The 6,181-nt window shown below is 43.6% G+C and overlaps 1 long non-coding RNA gene across 1 annotated transcript in view; it reads right to left on the reverse strand.

Moving 5' to 3' along the window:
* Positions 1 to 2,541, reverse strand: part of LOC106146977 — a 30,707-nt gene extending 28,166 nt beyond the window's left edge. Inside the window, exon 1 of the long non-coding RNA XR_001231662.1 lies at positions 2,457 to 2,541. This is a non-coding gene — a long non-coding RNA (uncharacterized LOC106146977). The remainder of the gene's footprint in view (positions 1 to 2,456) is intronic.
* Positions 2,542 to 6,181: the final 3,640 nt, after the last annotated feature.

A 6,181-nucleotide genomic window follows, 5' to 3' on the forward strand; every position in this document is an offset into this window, starting at 1 on the left:
CACATGCCTATCAAAATACTGTAAATACTTCTGCATGTGTTCTACTTGGTTAGTAGTATGAATTAACTGAGACGCCACAGTGAGGAACATCTACTTCTACATAGTTCCTGTCATTCTTAGGAAGAACTTGTAATCAGAAGACCTCAATCCATGACTTGCATGGACAATTTCACCTAGTACCAGTGCTTTAGAGGCTTAGGCCAGATAATAAACCTGTCTATAAAGGATCAGATAAAATATTTTAGGATTTTCAGGTCATAGAAAATACCAACTCTGCCGTCCCAGCCCAAAAGAAGCCATAGGCAATACCTAAATGGATGGGCTTAGCTGTACTGAAAATAAAACTTCATGTACAAGCACAAGGTACTGCTGGTTTTGGGATGTGAGGCTGTCGTTTGCCAACCTCTGGCCCATACTATCACATGAAGATAGTAAAACCAGGCAGGATAGCCACAGGCATCAAATGAACAGAAGCATGGCAATCCTTCACTGACAATAGAGGAATAAAGGATGTTATAAATGAGAGAGAAGAGGGCTGAGAAGGCAAAGAACCTGAAGATGGTCTCACTATACCCCACCATTTGGCAAAACCCCTCTTTTTTTTGACCTATGATGTACAAGGTGGCACAAACATGAGCATGAATCTGCATCCTTGCTCCTAGGGGACAAACATGAACTAGTATTTAAAGTCCAATTTCCTGTGTGGCATGGTGGCACACACCAACAGTCTCAATATTAAGGGGGTAGAGACAGAAAGATCACCATGAGTTCAAGGCCAGTTTGGGATACATAGTGAGTTCAAGGCCAGCCTGAACTACATGGGGAGACCCTGTCTTCAAAAGCAAACAAATAAACAAACAAACAGAAAAAGAATTCCAATTTCCTGCAGTTTAAATCACTTAAGATTTGGCTTCATCCTCCTCCAAGTGTATAGACTGGGATATCATTTTCATGGCTACATAAACATCTTATACAATTAATTAAGCAAAAAGTTTAGGGTAAAAAATTCTCATAACTATTCTTTTAGCAATCAAAAAAGAATTAATGATTTTTCAGGCTCTGAGCCACAGGGCTATGGGTACCCAAATGAGTTAGTAAAACACCAGTTTAACTTCAGTCCACAGTTTTGCAAGAAGGACGTGTGCAGATAATTTCTAACTGATGGTGATCTGACTTAGGAATTTTTTACATTACATAGATGCCTAACCAATAAACAGGTAGCAGAAGCCACTCTTCACGTTTTGAAATTTGATCTCTCCTGGGCTACGATTATGTAACCCAGTATCGTGGCACTGGACACTGGCAGTGAGCAACAGCACCAGCCAACCATGCATCACCAGGTTGATAACTAATGCTGTCTATCAGAGGTGGAAACCTACGGCATGTGCCGCAGCAGGCTGACTGTACCACTGAAAGCTCTAAGAGGTTCACCACCGATGCTCTATACAGTGTGCTGTGTTGCTGTGATCACCAGTGTGTTGCGCCAACCTGAGTTAGGACTTCTCAGCAGATAGCACAGCTCTGGGTGGGCCTGGAGATGCCTAATGTATGGGCTGCAAACTCAAGAGGGAAGACTCTGCCTGGATATGGGTGGCATCAACCAGTAGTCTTGTAGCCCTGCTGGAATAAAAAGAGAAGAAAGAAGGAAGCCCGCCATTTTCTGTGAAGGAGCTCCAGTCCTCATCATTGCCTTTGGACCCTGGTCTCTAGTTCCTGTAGCTTTCCAGCACATGCTCGCACAGTGACTCTGCAGTGAGCGTCCAATCGCTACTGCACCCTCTAGCTGCCCAGCAAGCAGGTGGCCATGACAGGTTCTTCTGCCTCTGTTTCTGCATGACCGTTCAGACTCTTCCCCTTCTGCTCCTGTAAGTCTACTCAAAACTCTTTGCATATTTATGCATATATTTTACATCAAGTCTGTCCCTCTAGTAAACCCTAACTAATGCAGTTGCCAAGCTAGGATGCTCAGCAAGTATGTCATATACATTTTCTACTTATAATATTTTCAGTTAATAATAAGTTTTTCAAGGTGTAGTCCCATCACATGTCTGTACTTGGATTAGCAAATACAGGAATTGTCTGCAAAAAGACAGATTTAGTCACTCATGTTGTCTTGTATCTTTTAAACATCTTTTCAACCTGCTAATGTTACCAGATTCCTAGGCCAGCGGCCTGGACTCCAGGGATCCCAACAAATTAGATCTAGCTATTCACCCAAAAGACAAACAGAAAAATGATAGTGAAGCAGGAAAGGAATTTAATCAACATGGCCATATTGGGAAGATGACTGGCATCAGGCATCTTTTCTCCAGAGTTACTGCAATCGATTTTAGATTTACATGGGGGGAGTAAAAAAATTAAATAAATAAATAAATAAATAAACAAATGGGAGAGTACTGGGATGAGGAGTGAGAGATGTGCATAAGTAAAATCTTTGTGGTCTTGTTGATCCTTACCTAAGTTCTGGTTTTGCAGGGCAGCTCAGCAGCAGTCCTACCTAAGGAGGCCATCAGTTTCCCATGAGATGATCACTCCTGTTTGGGGGCAGCCTCAGTTCCTGTTATGGGGAGTTGCCCCTGCTTGGGGGATGAGCTTATTGTGGGGTGATGTGTTTGTGAAGCTCAACTGTTCCTGGAATCTAAGGTAACTTCAGGTTTAGGGCAGTGACTAAGACTTCTGGGCATTGCTCCAGTGGGCCCAGAACAGGATGTGGCAAAATATAGGACTTGAATATCCCTGCAAATCTTGAAAATATTTACTTACTCTTATCTTGGTGTTCTCAGTCTTTAAGCGTGGTGAAACAGGCCAGTTTTAAGCTTTGGGCTAGTGAACCTTATATTACCAGTTTTCAGACAGATGGCCCATAAGTGATTAATGTACTCGTGTGCAGAGTTGAATGGGAATCTGACCCAAAGTTTTAAGGTAATAAAGGAAACAGATACAAAATGAAGCCAGAGATGCTTTATCTGCTTTTATTACCCACTGGGCCTCTGCAGGCCCAGGTAAAGAGTCAGTGCTATTTAGCACAGGCAGCCTCTACACCCCTGTTATATTGATCCACATCCACAATCTCAGTTCTGCCTTCTCAACATAGAATCAGAAGAAAAATGCTCCCATATGATTCTGATTCTACACAGGCCCTGCACTTGCAAGTGAGCTCTGTGGGGCACCAGGGAGGAGCCCTGGGAGCCTGTTCCATGGGGTGGGTGATGGAATTCTGGGACTAGAGACAGAAGCAGTTTTCTTGCCAGGCCTGGACCACACTGTGACTCTGGGAGCCGCTGCTGGAAAGCAATCAGTTCCTTCCTGCTTAAAGCAACCCTAATGGATGCTGTGCTCTATCGCAGAGAACCTACCAAACATGTAGAGTGGCTCAGTGTTATTAGAATTAAGTGACAAAATAAAGTTCTTCAGAAGCAATGATGTTGAAAAAGAGGTGGGGAGAAGCAAGAAGAGAAGAATTAGAAAAAAAGGGATGAAGATGTGTTGTGCACCAGCTTCCCATGATGAATGTAATCATTATGGACTGCAAACCTGATAATTTTTTAAATTAAAATGTGTTATTCTAGAAGAACTTTCTAGACTAAATGAATTGTCTCTGCAGAGGTCCAGAAGCATACAAGACCCTGCTCTGTACAGGAAATGAAGGTGGATGGGTGATGGGGACCATTATGAAGCAGCTCTGAGTAGGATTTAATATTAACTAATTGGCTTTCCATGTTTACTTGTGAGTTGTCTGAAGCTTAGGCACCTTGTCTGGAGATGGGCACTGGAGTCATAGTAAGTGAGCCTGTATGAGTCACTGGTCACTGCAGAGGCCTGTATTGGCCTGTGAAACTGTGACACCTCAAAAGACAAGATAAGGCAACAGCTGAGGACGTTTTGTTCCAACCCCAATTAACTAAAAGGAGACTGAAGCTGCAGACTCCACACTCTTACAATAAATGCCAGCCTAAAGATAAGGTAGTTCTCCTGACTGACATAATTTACTACTTGGGAAAATATTTCCCAAGGTCCTGCTAAATTCCCATATTTTCTTAAGTATCTTCCTACTTTGTTTGAAAACCTAATAAATATGGGCTGCCCAGAGAAGTCTTGGTCTTAACCCAGAGAATCTTAAATTCTGTAAGAGAATTAGACCCTCCTGGAGCCCTGAAATATTACAATTGTCTCATTTAGCCTTTGCCATCCACTTGTTTGGGAGGTTGTAGGCCTCAGCAGCCCACAATAACTAAGGATTATTAGCCCAATAGACATGAATAAAATATTTGGAGCATAAAAAGCAAGTGACACATGGTAGGAAGGGAAATGTAAGCAAGGATCCTGAAGGTTTCTGGGTGCATTGATCAGGCACTGAATAAATAGAAAACTATTAGGTCGTTGAAGGCAGGAGACCATCAATATCACATCTGCATTTCAGGAGATCCCCGGAGGCCTAAATACAGGTAGGAGCAAGTCCAGGTCAGAAGACCGATCAGGAAGCTGCCATGGCCATCCAGGTGAGAGGAAATAAGACAGAAGTAGAAGCAGTGGTGATTGAAATGGAGGGATTTTTTTATTTAATCAAGGAAGAGGAAACAGCAGATTCACCAACAGGCTGCCTCTCTACCAGGGAAGGTAATATTCCATTCAGAACATCTGAACTTGGATCAGAACATCCATTCAGAACATCAAACCTTGGATCCCTGTTTCCCTGAGGCAACTCTGCACACAGCCAGGCTGTGCAAACCCCAGCCAACACTGTCAGAAATGTTTATGTGTCTCTAGAAGTGGACTGGATACCAGGAGATAAAAAGCCTTGCTGTATGACTCCTGCCCAGAGTGTTCCTTTCAGGAGGAGAGGCTACTGGACAAGCTGTGAGATAAATATCAGAAAGGTGATGTGGTTATTAATTTCCAGAGGCCAATTTATCACTGGGTTTGTACCTCCAGCTTCCATGGCTTGAAGGGCAACTCACCAAGAAATTTCCCTACCTAAGGAAATCAGGATTACAACCATACATTCCCCCTACAACTCGGGCTTCAGGTTTCTGAGTGATTTTCCTGTTCAAAGTAGAGGAAGGAGGCACAGGTGGATGGAATCCAAACACAAGAGAGTGAGCGGGGAGGCAGGCAGGAGATAACATGAAAGTTCCCGGGTGTGCCACTCTGTTACGCTGCACCTTCCCTCTCTCACTTGAAATTGTAAAAAAAGTAACATTTTTTAAAGGGTACATTTGAAAATACAGTGAGCCACCTATAACCGTGTCACCCTGGCACAATTAGCTTCATTTTTGCAAGCTTTCTCCAAGCCTTTCTCCACCACTTGTGTTGCTAATTTTAGGTGTCTTACAGATTATATTTCTTGGGCCTGGCTCCCTGGGAAAGCAGACTCTGGGTCCAGTCTCCATGCTGGCCTCTCACTAGAGGGAGAATTTATTCATCAGGAGAGACGGGAGTGGACCTGGCCAAAAGGAGGAGCTGGGCCTCAAAAAGTAGCCACAGAGGCATCAGCTCAGCCTGGGGACAGCTCAGAATGAGGACGGCCCTTCTGAGTTGCCCAAGAGGAAGTCAAGGACCTACCTTTCCACCTCACGTCTGCTGGTTACCGAAACCAGACTTCCCGTGGGATGGAGGTCACTCAGGTGAGGGCACTCCTCTCAGTCCAGGGCAGTGCTCAGAGAAGACCCCAGCTGTGAGTCCAAGCACCAACGTTTCTGGCAGCAGGGGAGTGTGGGGAGATAAAATTCTCCATCTTAGTGCGGAATCTAGTTACGCACCCCAGAACCCAGAGCATGTCCATTTGTAGGACTGCAGGGTACACACAATCTTAAGCAACATGAGAAAGCCCCTCTGAAATCATCGGGGTCAGGGTCACACAATGCTGGAGAGAAGCCTTTCTCCTTCCACTTACCGGCTTTTAATATTGGACAAGGAACATCTCTAAGTTGTGTTACTTTAATTTTAGGATAAGAGAAATACTAAAAAGATGGACACATATTTGGGGGAGGATTGAATACAATATCGTGTGTAGGGAATATAGAATGTAGAAAACACTAAATAAATCAGTTATTATGATTATTAGCATTCGGTTAATCTTTGGTTTGTTGATGCTTTACCTCCATCTAGCACATTTAATGGATGCATAATACAGGTTGAGTATCTCTTAAGCCTGTAACCTCCACACTCAGGAAGCTGAGGC

The sequence above is a fragment of the Chinchilla lanigera genome, unplaced genomic scaffold (genome assembly GCF_000276665.1).
Source record: "Chinchilla lanigera isolate Chin_1 unplaced genomic scaffold, ChiLan1.0 scaffold00109, whole genome shotgun sequence".
NCBI classification, from domain to species: domain Eukaryota; kingdom Metazoa; phylum Chordata; class Mammalia; order Rodentia; family Chinchillidae; genus Chinchilla; species Chinchilla lanigera.